Raw genomic sequence first — 17,690 nt, forward strand, 5'->3', positions numbered from 1 at the left:
TGTGGACGCCGTCCGCGGAAGCGGCGTGTAATGCGTCGCGTAGTTTTCAAACTGCGATTAAGCCCTCATCTAATCTATCGAGCCTAATGAAATTCTCCACGTTTATAGATTGCTGTTGGCAGCCAATCGTGGTGTAACTTGTTCAGAGTATGTGGATGAAGACTACAGAGTCAAAGCTGTTTTTTCTGGCATTCGTCCTGTCGTAACCGAAAGGCTCCCCATAAAGGTGACAAAGGAGTATCACCTGTCACGCCTTCACTCATGTAACGAACTACGGAAGCAGCAATCGCTTTAAAAGAGCAAAGCCTCGAATTGGAAAGAAAAAGTGACCGCTACAGAAATCTAGAAGGAGCCAGGGGGCTTCGAATTTTGTAGTCCACGCGAGGGCGGCGGTGATGGGAGCATATCACCGCCGCGGCAGCCAGAACGTGACACTTTTCGGAGACGCTGGCTTGTTACGGATACACAAACCATGCGTGCACTTTGACAAAGCAATGGCTCGAAATAGGTGATGACCGCCTGTGAGAAGAAGGCGCTATTAGGACCAAACTTGATGAGGCGACGGAGCCTCTTACTCTGCATCCAGCGTGCGTCTAAAATAAATCAGAGAGTAAAGTCTGGTTCACATGCAAGCTAGTAAGCGAATTTCCAACTTGTTGGAACCTCGTCGCTTTGGCCGTTAGAGCCGACGCGACGGCTCGGAACAGGTTTCTGCGCAGCGACGGCATAAATCGCGAGCGTTTTCGCTGTTTGCATGTGAGACAGGCATAAATAGGCAGCAGCGCCGACTCTGGTGCGCCGCAATACATTCGACAGCCGCGATTTTGCTGCACTATGCCCAGTGCGCATGCATACGGAGCTCAGCGTTGCACTGTGACCTCTCCCTCCACTGATCTTCGCTCGCCAACGCCGGTTTGTGCACGCTTTCACCATTTCGCTATCATCCTTGCAGAGATAAACTAAACCACACCGACGCGCCACCTGTCGACACTGCCGAGAAACGAACTGCTGCGGCCACAGCCCGTCTCGAGGGTAGCGCGTGCAGTCCGGCCGTGCTGTGGCGACCAACGGCGCAGCGTCAACGCTAAAGCCAAATCCAAGCGTCAAATGTCAGAAGGCTCACAAAGCTTTCTCCGATGTAGCAAAACTGAGCCCCTCTTATGAGCGGTGTAGACGCTATCTTAACCGCCGTCTAAAGTAACGAATTAACGAAGCTCCCCAGAGCACACAACTGCACATTTAATCCAACGATTCCATTTTGTCACGGGATCCTATATTCCGCGCTCGTCAATTATCTCTCGTGAGTGATTGAAACTAGAACTCAATCGCCAGCAAGCTGTGGGGTGCACTTCAATGATGCTAACTTTTCTCGGTTAAAGCCGAATTTCAAAAAAAAAAAGTTAGGCGTACGTTTATCGTTTCCTTTTTTTTTTCAGTTCGAACTGAAATGAACGCACAAAAATGGAAAGTAGCGATGTCACACGCCTCCAGTTACAAAGGTTACTCGTTAAATTTTCAACAAACGATGAAGGGCAGATATGATGCCACATTCTGAAAGGAGGCCGTCTCAGTTGTTTTGTGGCACATGGAACAGCTAACAGCTCTGGCACGAGGCCGGAAAACTTGAAGCGAGTGGTGGGTGCGATGAAATATGCATGATGTCGGCACTATACAGGGCGCAATATACTCAGGGGTGAAAAAAAAAAAAACTTGCACAGGAAAAAGGTGGCTGCGCGGCAGCCGTAATAGAAAGATGCTATAACACGGATTTCTTTTTTAAAGACGAAACGCTGACGTCACGAAAGTACGAGGAACGAATATAAACCTGGCGACGCGACTGGTTCATTCCTCTGCGCGGCACGCAATGAAGATTGCATGGGAATGAATAAGGAACGAAGCGGCAGTGGATACTCGCAAAACAACCACGGCAACGTATGTTTCCATCTCTGATGTCATTTATGATTTATGAGACGACAAGGAAAAGAGACTAGCTGAATGTACGCAGATGCCCTCTATTCGAGGCACTATGCACCTTGCAAACACCTGCAGACAGGAGAGTACGTCCTATACGTTTACTTTTATTGTACAATGATAAGATTTCGTGGTCCTTAGGGACACTAACGATGGGGCAGTCTCAACCTTGCGGTTGTCCAACAGGCGAGAGCTGCAAGATTGCGGGAGAGAGCACAAGCGCGCTGCAAGATAGAGCATGCAAGATATCGCCGAAGACGCACGAAAGGACCGAAGAAGCGAGACGCGCCAACGAAGCAAAGGGGCCGCGCTACGCGCGCGTACACACTGTACGCAGTTGGGCAACATGGCATGGCGGAGCAGAGCCACGCTCAGGACTGTTGGATTTTGTCCCTGCATGAAGGTTTTCGCAAGTTGCAGAGCAGGGCTTCAGCACTCTTCTTACGTGTTGTAAGCCGCTCAAAGTGGAAAAGCTATCTGAAACGACCGTCACTCTTTCCATATCGAAGTTATCATCAATTGCAAGGTTGGGATGCAAGCCACTTTTAGTTACCGAAGCTGCAGAAGCCCGACAGCGCTGCTCGTGCAGATATCAATGCACAAAGCCATTAGCGCCGAATAGTGGCGGCATGGAAAGTATGTGGCGTCTAAAACGTGGGCTACGAGGTCTGCGGATTAATCTCGAACCTGGGGTTCCTTAACGCGTTCACTGCGTCGCGCGTCACCGGTGCGTGACGTCATTTATTCGTGCTGCGCGGCCACCAATAGTGGGTCACATGATGAAGCCGTGGGTCAAGTTTTATTGTGAGGTCTACGAAAGAGGACCGCAGAATAAAATCTGTCCCACGGCTTTATTGTGTGATCCACGGCTGGTGCCCGCGAAGCATGAACAAATGACGCGACCCACAGGCGACCCATGGCGCAGTGAACATGTTAACCGTGTGCATCGACATCGCTCATCACACGGCCGTTTTCGCATAGCGCTTACATCGAAATGCGGCCACCGTGACTGGGACCCGATCCAGCGACCCCATGGGCTGAAGTAGCTCAACGCAATCAGGTGAATGGCGAATCGCAAACAGGTCAAATGCGGACAAAAAAAAAACCGCACAACGAGTACTTCGCAAAAATTCAGCGTCGGTATGCGGCCGAAAAACAGCACGGGAGTCGCATTTCTCCGAAGCCCAAATCGTTCAGGCTGTTGGAGTGGTAGACCGGCGAGCGGGGACCGGATAAGAGAGATCGTTGCTGTTGCGCAGCTTTGCCCAACTGGCAACGAGGAGAGAGCAATACTACACGTGAGCAAACAGCCTCGCCGATACCCAGAGGCTCTCTGTAGTGTCGGCTCCGTCCGTGATAAGAGAGTTGACCGTCCAAGCGTGAACCTTGCCAGCGGTGCCAGCGAACCGGATGCGCTGAGGCCCACAAGGACAGGAATATATCCGCATATATAGCGTTAGGAAGTGGGCGAACTAATTTAGCCTAAGTGACTAGTAGATAGGAGTGTTTGCACTGAAACGGATTTCGCTCAACAGAATTGTTTGCACTCAAATATATTTAGCTGCCTACAGACGCACTCTCAACACTACCGATTCAAAGGCTCCTACTAGCTGCTATACATAACGTGCCTCCGGGGCTTATTATGCCTGCCTAGAGCAGTTTTTTTTAATCAAATTTCACGTTATCAGAGCTATTTCTTCGGGCAGGCTTGTGCCAAAATACCAGAGGAATGTATTAAGGCCACGGAACAACGACCGGAAAAGTAGCCAGGTCTACTAAACACTAACAATTTGAAAATACCGAAGAAGTGTGAAATTCCACTTCACTTTTATGCACTGCATAAAAGCTACGGTAGCTTCCTGAGGAGCCTTCATGGCTCACTCTGACCAAGTGTTTTTTTTTTCTTGGCTGCCAGCAGATTTTTTTAAAACCTAAATAAACTTTGCACAAACATCCCTTTTTGCCCCCGAATATGCGCGCTGCACGAGCTGCAGGCACGCGCGAATAGAACCGAGGTAAAATATACAAGGTCAGGCGAATTGCCATTTCAAACGACTGCATCTGAGAAAAAAAAAAGATTTGCAGATGCACATGTGAAATGCTGAGATGCATACGTGAGATGCACAGAGATACATTCCCACCAGCTGCCCATATATCGAGGATACATCTTTTTTCCTATTCTTGAAACCTCTACCACGGATAGCCCATCCCCTCGCCCATGTGGCAACGCATGCAGTGTTGGCTATCACCGGTCATGTATATAGCGCATGGGTTTAAATACGCGGCTGGTCTTCACTTTCATCCAGGTGAGCTTCAGGGTGGACACGAAAGTGGGTGGAAACATGGCGTGTGCAACGAAGCAGCGTAGCTTGTACACTGCTTGGCTGTGTTCCTCCGTCACGGGGACGGGTTTGAGAAAAAAAAAACTGCACAAACAAAGCGTGGGAGCATCTCTTAACTTTCCCAGTCTATGGCTTCGCTGTTATTTCTAGAATCGAACGCATTGACACAGGAAAATATTAAATGAGAACCCTCACTGCTGGTTCCAGAGCGGATGCACTTATGCCCTCCGCTCCTCCTCGTTCGTTATAACCCCCTGGTTCGTTATAACCGAGCGGTGCGGCCACGGTCGTTCGTTTTATCTGAGACGCAGTGCCATAGCCATAGAATATATATTTTCACGGCAGCTCACCCTAGTTCGTAATAAACGAGCGTTCGTTATAACTGCGGCTGTTATAAGTCGGCTCGACCGTATTCCATACTTTCCGTTTCAGGGATATCGGTAAACCGCTGCCACATTGCAACGCCCGCACAATGAATTTGAGACAACTTTTATCCACTTGATCATTTATTTCTTGCGGTGCTAATCTGCGGTCACCATATACTCCCTTACAACGTCCAACACCTTACTTTGTGGTTCCCTTCCAAGATTGTTCAGATTACTTTTTTCTTCGAAAGAATTACAAGCCTGCCATCGTACATTGCGTGTCAAGGTCCTCAATCACACGCTGCAAGCCCTAACCCGAGCTCAGCAGAAATTAGCAATGTCATCAGCAAATGGGTGATTGGTGAGGTGGTCTGCTGGCTACTTCTTATACGTATCTCTGCGATGGAACACCGTGCATTCAAACAGAAATGCGTCAAACATAGACGCTAACGAGATCCAACTGGTGCATTCTAAGTTAACTTTCAACGCGACAGCGTTAAAAGCAGGCGCCATCGTCGGCGTCATTGGCCGTGAGCGAAAAATCCACGAAAAATCCCCAGACAAGCAACCTAGGAGGTTGATGGGCCACATAGGACACGTGACCTTGCGACGTCATCACAACCTGCCCACCGGATTCTGTGCGAACTGTCCATCGTGGCAGGTGGCAGTGAAAATAATGACTGGTCGCGAGAGGTTCTCGGGAAGCGCAACCTGGGTCTCACCAGCCCCATCGGTGGCAGCACCTGCCATCGCAGGGCAGTGCACGCATCGCTTAACCGCTGCACCACTGCGCCAGGAGTGGTATGAGGACTACCAGGGACATGCGAAAGTAAAGTAGAGAATGACCAATTCTGCACATATGGGCATTAACCCATTAACGCTATCGTCCAGTTTTTCTTTACTGCAGAGCTTTCTAATGGCTTATTCCAATCGGTGATCCGGATGAGAGCAGTGAACCCGCGAAGGAGCAAAAAATCCGTCTCGGCCAATAAGAACATAGGATTTCAATCCAAATCGCCCACTGAAGCATGCTTTTCGGTTTGCGAAGCAAGGAAACGTGCTCCGGACCGCCTATTGGAACACACCGTACGGAAGTGCAGGCACCTATCGAAGAAGCGGGTACGAGTTACTCATAGCAAATATTTCAGTGCTAAATGCTGGGATTCGAGCTCCTCCGAGCTATTTATAGCTGAGCGTTCCAGCTGTGCTACATGCAGCACATAGACGGTGCAGACAGGAGGCGGGGCACGAGAATGGTTTGTCATCGGCATCCCGCGCCCCGAAATTCAATCCCCCCCCCCCCCCCTTCCCCCTGGGTGCACGGCGCCGTTCGATGGCCTCGATGCGACACCGCCTCGAAAGGCGCAACGGAAACGCGCCCACACGACAGTGGGGTCCCGCGGGAGGGGGCACAAGAGCTCGTAAGGTACTCTCAGCCAGGGCGCCTTTGAAAAGACGCTCGCGGGGGAGACGGGTGGACGTTGGTGAAAAGGCTGCAGCTGGGGAGGGTCTGCGCGGTGGAGACAGACGCGTCTCGAACCCCGGGGCTGGCTTTCGACCCCGCTCGAGGTCGGGGTATACTGCTCTAGCCGGGGAAGAAAACAGCTGCCGGGCGAACGAAATGACCGGCCGTAAAGTCTCCTGAAAGCGGGAGGTTGAAATGGAAATCCGAGCTATCCGCAGCCAGAACGGTGCCGCTATATGCGAGGCTTCGTTTGCATCCTCATAAAACACGCAGAGCCCTGCAGAGAAGTAGTGAAGAACGCGCACCACTTAAACAGCAGGAAAGAATTACCACGGCGCCAGCCGGACGAGCAGTGTGTAGCGTAAAAAGAGCAAGGGGAACGAAAGTCAGAAGGATGCGGCAACTTTCTGCGAAATGGAAGAGATGCGTCACAACGCTCTGCGCAGTGGCAAACTCATTCCCCCGGTGTGCTCGAGCACGGGAAGCACTCAAGTTCGAGTCGTTCTGCACTTGGAGCAACGAACATTTTCAAAATTTCCGAGGCTAACTGGGTTTGCTTGCGTGCCCAACGGTGCGGCTCATGGGTCGGGTTTTGAGAAAGAAGAGGCGGATATCCGCGCAGGGACACGGCATGGGCCTCCAGGCCAGAAGCGCTGAGCGCATCGGACGATCAAGACGGAGCAAGGCAACCCGCGAAAAACCGCGAGCTCACAGCAAAGGGTCATGCATGCATCACAAGACGCTCACTCAACAGTGCAATCGGCGCATGGCTCTGCGCACATTCTGTCCGAGTCCTTCCTCTCTTCAATAACGCGGTGGTGTCGCTACTTCGACACGCCAGCTGCGGCTCAAGTTCTCGTTTGCTCGGAAAGGTATCAAAACGCAGCCGGGGGACATTCGCTGTTCGATTAACCGGAGGTTGAATAAATGTGCCTTATGCTGCGTTGCGCGCGATCGCGCTAGAGCGCAGGACAACGGTGCAAGATTTTGCCGCAAAAGAGCGCGTCTCGATTTTGAATTTTTTCGCATCTTCTTCGTGCAGAACGACATTCGTCGCATTCCCGGAGCGCGGAACACACGCCGTCTTTTTAAAGTGCAGGTCTTGAAACCGCAGGCGATCGGGCACGTGCGCGTGCTGAATGCGTCGGAAGCGCTGGTCGGCTATGAAGTGGCACGGCTGACGAGGCCCCTCTATAGAGACACGTCTAGCACCTGCTCGGCCATGGTCTCGGTGCATGCGCATGCCCGGGCTCATCATCTCACGGCGCAACCTGGCACGCGTTCCACACCGCGGTGTTCCAGCGACGGAATGAACCGAGTGTTGCTGTGCAAGCGAGCTATCTAGAAATGACACGCCTATAGCTGCACAGAAGAGATCTCCACGCAGCAACTCGCACGCACTTGAAAAAGAAAGGCTGCTTAAAACTGCATTCGCATGGGTTCTGCCCGCAATAACACAGCGTGGAAGCACAAGACGGGTCTGGAATCGTCTCCGCTTTGTTCCTCATGCGTTGCGTCGTGCTCGCTTCCTTCAAGAGGGCAGGATCACCATACCGTTCACTTCTAGACAGTTTACCCCCTTAGAAACCGGTCATATAGGAGGGAAGTTTTCCGTCTTTTAAAATTCCTTGAAGGCGCTAGTCTGGGCTCGAAATGGCGACAGCAGCAGATGACAACCATTGTAGGTGTTTGTGCGCGTGGCGGCGTAGATCTGCCAGGTCACAAGTATACGTGCCTCAAAAACTCGCATTTAAATAACATCTATGAGAGTCGCTCAGTGCAGCAATAGCTGGCAGAATAATCTCAAGGCTAATCCCACCAGTGGCTGACAGCAATATCACCGTCCCATGATCAAATGATCGACGTAAAAAGCTTTTCCTGACGTTACAAGCCAACGATCGACGCTGCGAGCGGCCCCATGCACAACGAGTACCTCCGGAAAACAAGTCTCGATCTTCTGCAGAACCTGTTCTACGCCGTTTACATTTCTTCGGCGGCGGGGTTTCCAGGAAACGATCCCCGAGTATAATGCTGCTGTTGTGCAACGCTGCGGACAACTTAATTGTCTTATTAAAATTGCTAATGGCATTGGCGTCTAGGCTGTTGGCTTCCTATATATATATATATATATATATATATATATATATATATATATATATATATATATATATATATATATATATATATATATATATATATATATATATTTGTTAATCCAAGTATTATTATCCCACTGATAAGCATACCACATAAAAAAAAAAAAAATTAACGTTCCCCTATGCACCTTGGTTTCGGTGACTGTTAGCTCCCTTCATAAATTTGTCAAACGGGCCCCTCATTTCATTTAACTTGTCTGCTAATAGCTTAACGAGGGTCTCGGTTCTGGCAGTGTTGAGGCCATAGGTAGCATAAGAGGGCTCTTGCACAGTTTCCGCCCTCGCCGTTAGATGACGTTCTACGTCACGCTCGCGGTATTACAGGACGTGCTACGTCCGCCGCTATGGTCGAGGGTGGCGCTGGTGAACACTCTCAAGGCTCGCTTACACCTAGTAAACTTAAATACCCACGAGAGCAGCAGATTGGACAGCCGTCGCCGTAGCTCAGTTGGTAAGAGCACCGGACGCGATATTCGGAGGTCGTGGGTTCGGATCCCACCGGCGGCATGGTTGTTTTTTCTGCTGCTTTATAAGTAATTTTCTTTAAGCTATTTGTTAATCCAAGTATTATTATCCCACTGATAAGCATACCACTTAAAAAAAAAAAAAAAATTAACGTTCCCCTATGCACCTTGGTTTCGGTGACTGTTAGCTCCCTTCATAAATTTGTCAAACGGGCCCCTCATTTCATTTAACTTGTCTGCTAATAGCTTAACGAGGGTCTCGGTTCTGGCAGTGTTGAGGCCATAGGTAGCATAAGAGGGCTCTTGCACAGTTTCCGCCCTCGCCGTTAGATGACGTTCTACGTCACGCTCGCGGTATTACAGGACGTGCTACGTCCGCCGCTATGGTCGAGGGTGGCGCTGGTGAACACTCTCAAGGCTCGCTTACACCTAGTAAACTTAAATACCCACGAGAGCAGCAGATTGGACAGCCGTCGCCGTAGCTCAGTTGGTAAGAGCACCGGACGCGATATTCGGAGGTCGTGGGTTCGGATCCCACCGGCGGCATGGTTGTTTTTTCTGCTGCTTTATAAGTAATTTTCTTTAAGCTATTTGTTAATCCAAGTATTATTATCCCACTGATAAGCATACCACATAAAAAAAAAAAAAAATAACGTTCCCCTATGCACCTTGGTTTCGGTGACTGTTAGCTCCCTTCATAAATATATATATATATATATATATATATATATATATATATATATATATATATATATATATATATATATGTAGCGTTATGTGTATTTTTTCCTCCTAGCTGCTATATATATATATATATATATATATATGTAGCGTTATGTGTATTTTTTCCTCCTAGCTGCTTTCAGGCGTCCTCCGTGAGTTGGTGCTTGCTCAATCTTCCCCACGCTACAGCTCCAGATGTCGCTCATTACTTTCCACAGTGACAGTTCTGCCTCACCGTCGATGCTCTAAACTCATCCTTTGGTGTTGCTTAATTAAGGTCATCTGTTTTTTCCTGAGCTCGCTCGCCAATGTCCTCCCTATAGCTACTCCGTCTCCCTCATTTGCGCACACTAATAATACAGATAACCAGTGGTATAGTACAGAGCGACGGAGCAGATTTTCCAAGCGAAGCCAAACGTAGCAAAACGTACGAACGCGCAAAATTTTGTACGAAGTGGCATAATTGATGAAAATGGTAACATCGAAATGCCGCGGCTTTTCAAGCAAACACCCGAAGAATCGTGGAGATAATTTCTATTCCGGAAGGGCACATTACGCTTGAAATTGCGAAAAAAAAAAGTGTTACAACTGACGGCAAAATGGGTCAGCACAAAAATGGCGGACTACATGCTACACCGCTCGCTGTTTTGCGAAATTTTATTTACTGTGTTTGCATAATGCCATAAAAACTAGCCTATTTTCGCCGTGAAAGATGCGAAATTCACCTGAAACGAAAAATCATTGCTAAGAGCAGCCCATCCTTAGAAAAAGCAGCGAGACTGATTTGTACACAACTGTGTACATAGCGTGTCGAAGGGTTAATGGTTCCCTTGAGTAGTTTCTCTTCCCGCACAATCACTGTTATTTGTTCACATTCACACATTTATCACAACTGCCACAACAGTTTCCATATTCTTGGCTTTGAACTCCTCCACATTGCAGTTTACGCACATAAAGTTCATCTAATTAGTGTCTAACTAATTAGCAAGTCTATTTCACTCCACTAATTACCACATTACTAAGCTTCAAACTAAGCCGACATCAACTCCCCTCCCTTGTACCTCAGCTAGGTCACGTTGCTACATGGACTAGTCGCTACAGCGTGCCTGACTTGCCACCCAAGGAAGGTTCGTGGGTTCGTATCCCGACTTAGGTTGAGACTTCACGTAAAATCAATTACTTTATAAAGTTAAGCCGTTTGAGACATGCGTCAACTTTAACTCACAAGTCCTCTTTTCAATCATTTCTTACACGGCATCGCTTGCACTGTTCATCAACCAGTTTCACTTGTGTGTTATTTGGGTTGCTGTTGTCATTGTCACCATCACATAATCAAGCAAACTGCCGCCTCCTAGAACAGTACGATCAACCGTTAAGTTCTAGCGACGGGCAACGAACAGTAGTTGTGTTGGGTTTCATGGCACATAGGCAGCTAAGACCATCATGCGCCAAGCTCAAGATATAGAATTGTTTGTTTGTGTTGGGTTTTATGGCACATAGGCAGCTAAGGCCATCATGCGCCAAACTCAAGGTGTAGAATTGGCTTTCTGTAGAATGTTTACGAATATCAAAAAATGCCGATGGCGTAGATGACCTAAAAACATTGTGCTGCCTAGTAAAAGAAGATAAGAAATTTGGAAATCGCTAATGGTAAAAGCCTTAAAGAAGGTCAGGCAGCCTTAGCGGCTATCCTTGGCTAGGCAAGGATCCTGAGGCTCCCAACCAATCAAAAAAGCCTCAGCCTACTTCTCAGGAATGAGAAAGTGGCTGAGGTGTATCATGTAATAAAGGGAACCAGTGGTTCAAAAATTACAGTTTTTCGAGGACGCCCGCTGCTTTTAAAAAGCTAAAAACGGAGGGTATGTTAACAATGGCATTATCAGCTAAGAGCAATGTTGGGTGGAAAGGAATGTATTCATGGTAAAATTGAGTGAAGTACTTTTTTCTTAGTTTTTCTAGTTTCACACATGAGAATAGAATGTGGTTAACAGTAAGTTCTTCTCCGCATTCCTCGCAACCAGGTTTATCTTGTTTTGTTAGCAGGAAGTTGTGCGTGAGGTGCGTGTGGCCTATTCGCAGACGGCATAAAACCACTTCTTTAAAACGTTCCTGGTGCACACATGACTCAAATTCACCCAAAACTGGTTTTACAAAGTGCAGTTTATTATTCACTTCGCTGTTCCAACGCGACTGCATTTTTGTCTTAATTTCTGTTGAACTAATTTCATGCAGTCATTAAAGGTTATATCTACTTTTTTTATTTCCTTGCCCCGAGCTTGAGCGGCACACAAATCTGCTCTCTCATTTCCTTTTATTCCGACGTGGCTCGGGACCCAGCAGAGTTTAATGTTTTGTCCTCGAGCTGTTGCTGTTACAATGTTGTGTATGATGTCCCCAAGTATGGGAGTGGCTGCGTTTCTAGAGTGGAGGGCTGTAAGTACACTTAAAGAGTCTGTGTAAATAATAGTGTTTTTGAGGTTCTCATTTAATATTTTTTTTTGTTGCCACACATACTGCGTAACATTCTGCGCTGAAGATGGATGCGCACTGTGGAAGTCGCATTGCTGTCTCCGAATTTCCTCGCACCACTGCGCTTCCTACGTAAACATTCGTTTTTGAACCGTCAGTGTAAAAGTCCGTAAAACTACTGTATTTTTCTTCGAGTGCAAGGAATTCCTGTACTATATGTTGTTTTGGAGTTTGTTTTTTTTGGAACTGCGTAAGGGTAAAATCACAGATTGCCGGAAAATTGTGCCATGGAGGCAGTGGAGCTCGTCTTCGAGCAATGGCAGGTAAAGTGTCCAGTACTCCGAGGTTTTGACACATCTCTTCAAAACGCAGGAGGAGTGGCCTGATAGCTTGTGGTTTGTTGTTAAAAAGTGTTCTTGATGGGCACTTTGTGACTATGGGGTAACATAGGTGTTTGGGAAGCGAACAGATTTTTAAAACGTACGAGCACGTGAGCATGGTTCTTCGGTCCTCGAGTGACGGTTCGTTGGTTTCTACATAAAGACTGTTAATGGGTGATGTCCTGTAAGCACCAGTGGAGAGACGCAAACCCAAGTTATGCACTGTATCTAGTCGTTTAAGGTATGATGGTCTCGCTGACCCATACACTATACATCCATAATCAAGGGTAGAGCGTACTACAGAGCGGTAAATTTTTAGAAGGCATGTCCTGTCGGCACCCCAATGTTTTCGTGACAGTACTTTGAGTATGTTGAGGGATCGGGAGGCTTTCTTTTTCAGTGCATTTATATGAGGCAGGAAAGTGAGCTTTTTGTCAAAGGTTACGCCTAGGAATTTGTGCTCATTTTTCACCGGTAGCTGTGTTTTGTTCAGGTGTATAAATGGGTCAGCCTGTAAGCCTCGCTTAATAGAGAAAAGAATGGCCACGGTTTTCTGTGTGGAAAACTGGAAACCGTTCTCGTCTGCCCAGGTCACCAGTTTATCCATTGTCAGCTGTATTTGTCTCTCGCATGTTACCAGGTTTGAGGATGTGCAGGTTATTTGCAGATCGTCAACATAGACGGAATACATAATGGCCTTCGGTATTACTTTGGCTATGGAATTTACTTTAATAACAAACAATGTCGTGCTCAAAATACGCCCCTGAGGAACCCCGTTCTCTTGAACGAAGCCCCTGGACACGGTTGATCCTAGGCGCACTTGAAATGAGCGGTCGGAAAGGAAGTCCTTCAGGCAGTTCAACATCCTGCCACGGATGCCAAGATCTGCTAAGTCACGAAGGATGCCGAACCTCCAGGTGGTGTCGTATGCTTTCTCGAGGTCAAAAAAGACGGCAAGACAGTGCTGTCTGTGTATAAAAGCCTCTCGGACAGTATTTTCCAGGCGAGTTAAGTGGTCTGTTGTTGAGCATGCTTTCTTAAAACCGCACTGATGGATGTCAATAAGCTCAAGAGATTCAATCAGAAAAGTTAGTCTTTTATTCAGCACACTTTCGAATGATTTGGCAAGGCAGCTGGTAAGGGCTATCGGCCTGTAACTAGTAGGGGATGTTGGTTGTTTTCCAGATTTCAGGAATGGTACAATAACTGCTTTCTTCCAGGCTTTCGGCAATCTTCCGAGCACCCACACTTGGTTAAAAAACTTCAAGAGCGCCTCCACAGATGGCTGGGAAAGATGTGCTAGCATTTTGTAATGTATATTGTCAGGGCCAGGTGCTGTCTTTTTTCCGGCCGAGAGAACTTCGTTTATTTCTTGGAGTGTTATTAAACCATTGTACGGTTCTTTTGTGCAGCCCGTTGTTGGAAGTCTATGTTTCTCCACTGCATGTTTATGCTTTAAAAATGTTTCTGTGTAGTGTGAAGAACTAGAAATGTTTGAGAAATGTTCTCCCAAGATGTTTGCCTGTTCCTCTATATTTGTCTGTGTACCTGGAGCTGTTAAGAAAGGAATTGTGTAAGGAGAAAAGCTTCTGTTAAACTTGTGGACTTGTTCCCACATTTTTTTGGACGTAACTGAACTATTTATGCATGATACGTAGCTTCTCCATGATGTTCTTTCGGCATTTCGGCGGATGTACCGAGCTTTTGCTCTCGTCTTTTTAAAGTTGATGAGGTTATCTTGAGTTGGGTACCTTCGAAAAACTCCCCAAGCTTTATTTTACTTCTTTTTTGCTTCCCGGCATTCCTGCGTGTACCATACCTTGTTGTTTTGTCGTACTATTCCTGACGATTGCGGAATAGCTTGGCACGCAGCATCAATAATGCAGCTTGTAAAAATTTCATTCAGTTCGTCAACGTTAAGACTGTTTGAAAATAATTTCTCCAGGCTAGCATTTTCTCTAAATAGTTGCCAGTCGGCTAGGTGTAGTTTCCAACGGCGTGGTTTACTAGGGATGACTGATGGTGGCGATGAAAAGTTAATCACTACCGGAAGATGATCGCTTCCGTACGGGTTATCGAGAACATCCCACTTAAAATCGGTAAAAACGGAAGAAGAGCTAAAAGATAAATCTATGCAACTCATTTTTCCTGAGGCTGGAGAGCAATATGTGGGTTTGCCTGTATTGAGTAGGCAAACATTATTGCACAGAATAAAATCTTCTAATATACGACCCCTAGTGTCTGTCTGTTCACTCCCCCAGAAAGGGGAGTGTGCATTAAAATCCCCAACTACCAGATATGGCTCTGGTAGCTGATTAAAAAGTGATTCTAGGTCATGAAGTGTTACTGTGAGGTGTGGCTGAAGGTATACTGAACATATGGTAATTGTTTTAAAGCTAATGACGGTGACTGCAATGGCTTCATAATTCGTCTGCAGCTGGATTTCACGTGTTGCAACACCGCTCTTAACAACGACAGCAACACCTCCAGAGAGCCTTTCTGCCTGCTCACGGTCACGGCGAAAGACTTTGTAATTCTTAAAAATATTTTTTTGTAAAGGTCCCAAATTGGTCTCCTGAAGGCACAGTGCTACAGGAGACATAGAGCGTAGGAGATCTGTTGCATCGCTGTAGTTATTTAAAATTCCACGGCAGTTCCAGTGGATAAGGAACGCCATGATTATTTTAAGGAGGAGTGTTTTGAGACCTCAGGTCCCTCCTTGTTGAGGGCCTGTTATCGTGGTTTTTTCTTTTTTCCGGTCAAGAGAGCCCCGTCGCCGTTGCGACCGAGGCGAGCTTTGACTTGTATCCATCGCCTCCATGGAGGCGCTGGAGTTCCGCGGGGAACCCGCGGGCAGGGGGGTGGTAGACTTCTCCCGAACGGGGGAAGCCTTGCGGGCTGCCGACTTGGAGGACGGCCGGCCCGTTGTTGGGGGTGGCATAGCAGCTCTCGCTGCATCTGCCAGGGGCGCGGATGGCCCTGCCTCAGCCTCACTAGGTGTGAACTGAACAGGTGCCTGAGACCGGTGTGATGCGCCGCGCCCGCGCACCACATCGGCGAAGTTTGTGTGGGGTGTTAAGGAGAAAGTGCCTTGCGACATTGCATAACGCTTTCTTGCCTCTTTAAAAGTGATATTATCTTTTGTCTTTATTGTAATGATTTCCTTTTCTTTTTTCCAGGCAGGACAAGACCTTGAGTAAGCAGCGTGCTCGCCTTCGCAGTTTGCACAGCGTGGCGCGGCGTCGCAGCCGTCTGATTGGTGGTCATTGGAGGCACATTTAGCACAGGTTTTGCGGCCGCGGCAGCTCTGGGAGCCGTGACCGAACTTCTGGCATTTGAAACAGCGTCTAGGGTTGGGGATATAAGGGCGAACGGAGATTTTTGCATAGCCTACCTCGATTGACTCGGGTAGGGTGCATGAGGCAAACGTCAGGACCAGGTGTTTTGTCGGAATCTCTTTGTTGTCTTTGCGGATTGTAATTCTGTGGACGCTGGTAACATTCTGAGGGTTCAGTCCTTCAAGCATCTCTTCCTCTGTTAGGTGCAGGAAATCATTATCTGAGATGACACCACGTACTGTGTTCAATGATCTGTGCGGTGTAACAGAGAAAGGAATATCGCCAAAAGTTTCTATGTTTGCAAGCTTTGAAATCTGAGTTATGTCGAGCAGTTCGAGGAGGAGGTCACCACAAGCCAACTTTGTGACTTTGTACTGAGGGCCCAGGGATTCTGTAAGAACTCTTGAAACAAGGAACGGGGATATTTGTCTGGCTGGCTTTTCTGTTTCTTTACTGTGGACGATGTGGTACTTCGGAAAAGTTGTCTTCTTTTTGCTGAAAAACTGTGTTGTGACATCGGTCCGTCCTCTTTTCAGAGGGCGATCATTATTAAGCAGGGAGGAAGCCATAAAAAATTTTGTTCTTCGGCCTTGGTGCCAGCCGCCCACCATGGAGCCCAACTAGGGGACAGGACAGGAACTTGAAAACAAGTCCTGCCCACGCCAGCTGTACACCATTGCTATAACCGAATATGACGAAACCCAGGATAGTTCGCCACACAGGGTTAACCCTAGCCGCCAGGAAAAAGGAAAAAACCAAGGAAGGAGGAGGAGACAGGAGAGTTGTAAGAAAGATGATAGGAAAGTAAAAGATGGAGGGGAGGATAAGTAAAAGACGACTGCCGATTTCCCCCGGTCGGGTCAGGCCGGAGGTGCCGTCTACAGGAAGCTGGGGCCAAAGTGGTGTGTTGCCTCCGCCGAGGGGCCTTAAGGGTCCAAACGCTCGGCATCGGCTCAACCACCAGGATCCCCTTTTCCCCGGACACGGCGATGCCACGCACGGCGAGGCGCGGGTGCTCGGGTCCGTGGTGATGCACAGTTCACCATCATCCCCTTGCGGGGATGTCCCTGCGGATGCTCGGGAACCCGCGGAGCCTATGTCTTCTGGAGTACTTCTGGATTGGCCGGCTAGCTTTTACTGAAGCTATTGCCTTTTTTATCCCGAGTTCTAAGTATTCGTATGATTGCCCATCTACACCCTCAGCTTCACTCTCCAGCAGTGCCACAACATCTTCAATTTCTGTCGGTGTCAAATCATTCCGATGTTCTGGGTGTGTCCTGTCAACTTGTGTGTGTCCCTCCCTTCCAAATGACAGCACAAAACTGTTGTGGTCGCTTCCGATGCTTTGGGAGCCTTCATCAATCACCATCTCTTGAAGCTGAGGCAGAAGGGCATGCGCTATTAAGCAGTAGTCTATGCTCCTGGTCTTCTTGTGCATGGTCCAAGCTGTCTTCCCCCTACACTTGTCTGCGGTATTGACAACCACTGTCTTGTCTTTGGGACCAGTCCAGGAGCAATCCGTCCACTCTGTCCGTCACACAACTCAGATCCTCGATATGGGCATTGAAGTCGCCTACAATAAAAACTGGCATATTGCTTATGGCAGCCATATCGGTCTCTATGCACCTCAGAGTATGAGTGTTTCTGATACGCCCCCTGTCCTGTCCATAGGTAGGCCAGGCCCAGTGCTGTCTTGCGGGTGCCCAAATTTCCTGTCAGCCACATGTGTTCCTGACATTTCCCTGGAATCCTCTCCCAATTGGAACCAACCCCGTACAGAAAGCCTAGGCCACCACCCCTTTCTCCATCCAGGCGGTTTGTCTTCCCATATATGCGCTTGTGTCGTGTGTGTATTGTCTTGTGTCGCTCTTAGCGCATACGTTCGCATAATTCCCATATATAGTCTGTTTTGTGGTGGGGTTTCTTCATTGTGTAGACGGGTTTTGATAAGCTCTGCGACTGTGATTTCTTGCTTCTGTAGATTGTTGTAAAGTTCTTCCCACTTTTGCTCCCGTCG

General features: G+C 48.0%; 1 protein-coding gene across 1 annotated transcript in view; it reads left to right on the top strand.

Annotated features, from left to right (window-relative positions):
* LOC144120686 (uncharacterized) overlaps window positions 1–17,690 on the top strand; it is a 396,463-nt gene that overhangs the window by 223,831 nt on the left and 154,942 nt on the right. The window lies entirely within an intron of this gene.

Source organism: Amblyomma americanum, chromosome 1 (assembly GCF_052857255.1).
Source record: "Amblyomma americanum isolate KBUSLIRL-KWMA chromosome 1, ASM5285725v1, whole genome shotgun sequence".
NCBI lineage: Eukaryota > Metazoa > Arthropoda > Arachnida > Ixodida > Ixodidae > Amblyomma > Amblyomma americanum.